Raw genomic sequence first — 1454 nt, 5'->3', positions numbered from 1 at the left:
GTGGTACCTCTCCTTGGCCTAACAGAGATGAGAAGAGCCCTATAGATTCTACACATAGGAGGATGGGATGGGGCATCTGTTCTCATGGGAAATTCAAATTCCTGCTCCAGGAAAGCATTTCCAGCTGGGAACGGAATCATGTGTCTGGGAAGGGTCTTGTTAGAACTGGGAAGAAGGGTGACGTATGTTTGTCTTGTCATTATTTTCACATATTTGAAGTCGTATGGTAATAAACCTTGCAGAGAGAGAGAGAACCCCAAGGCTGCAGAGGGGCTTTCTTTTCCCCTTGCATTGTGGTATGAGGGAGAGACCACCGGTTCTGAAGTCAGAAGAGCTGAATACAAATACTGGTTCCAAAGTTATCAGATGTATGACTTTGGGCAAGTCTCCAGGCCTCCTAGGGCCTTGACTTTCTCAGATATAGCAAACTGTTGATAAAAACACATTTCTTACATGGCTGATATGAGAACAAAATTAAGTAATTTGAGTCTATGCCCTTAACCACTAAAGGAGGGATATGGTGTCAGGCCAAAAGCCCTCCTGGGAGATATGGTTTTATATTCTTCTGGTTTTAAATACCATAACTAAGATCACGGGGTGGTTGTCAGAGAATTGTAAATATGGATTGCTGTAACTCAAGGGTTGCCTGGATATAATTGTGAAATAGTTTGGCACCAACTCTCAGTAAAATTGCAGTTCAGAGCGGAGGAGTTAAATTGTTTTAGCAATGGCAGGTGACCGCTGTAACAAATGTCTTCGAATAAAAGCTTAGTTACAGTGCTCTCTTCAGTAGCACATATACTAAAATTGGAACGATACAGAGATTAGCATGGCCCCTGCACATGGATGACACGCAAATTCATGAAACTTAGGGAGAGGTAGGGAAAAAGAGGATAAGATGAAATCAGAGAGGGAAACAAATCATAAGAGACTCTTAACTCTAGGAAACAAACTGAGGCTTGCTGGAGGGGAGGTGGTGGGGGGATGGGATAACTGGGTGATGAGCACAAAGGAGGGTACTTAATGTAATGAGCACTGGGTATTATATGCAGCTGATGAATCACTAAACTCTACCTCTGAAACTAATAATATGCTATATGTTAATTAATTGATTTTAAATAAAATTTTTTTAAAAAGAAAAAAACTTATTTCTATCTTACTTGGTAGTCCAGTGTGTGTGTGAATGTGTGCATGTGTGCACATGCACGTGCACGGCTCTTGCAGGGACCCAGGCTGCTTCCTTCTAGATTTGCAATTACCTGGGCCTTTGAGTCAATCAGTGGATACACTGCATATGGACAGCTAGAGAGGAAATAGAGAGAGTGCAAGAAGAATGACTCAGAAGAGTTTTTAGGGGCCAGACCTGGAAGTGCTGTGGACAATTCTACCCATGTTCCCTTAGCCAGAACTCACATTGTCCCACCAACTATAGAGAGACTGGGAAATAGATCTCA

General features: G+C 42.2%; 1 non-coding gene across 1 annotated transcript; it reads left to right on the top strand.

Annotated features, from left to right (window-relative positions):
- The first annotated feature begins 777 nt into the window (after positions 1 to 777).
- On the top strand, positions 778 to 881 carry LOC121101361. The gene has a single exon (XR_005833355.1). It is a non-coding gene; the product is annotated as a U6 spliceosomal RNA (small nuclear RNA).
- The last annotated feature ends 573 nt before the right edge of the window (positions 882 to 1454 follow it).

This window comes from Ursus maritimus, unplaced genomic scaffold, assembly GCF_017311325.1.
Source record: "Ursus maritimus isolate PB19 unplaced genomic scaffold, ASM1731132v1 scaffold_7, whole genome shotgun sequence".
Classification (NCBI taxonomy): Eukaryota; Metazoa; Chordata; class Mammalia; order Carnivora; family Ursidae; genus Ursus; species Ursus maritimus.
The sequence above is the reverse complement of the archived record's forward strand: the minus strand, read 5'-3'. Positions and strand labels throughout refer to the sequence as shown.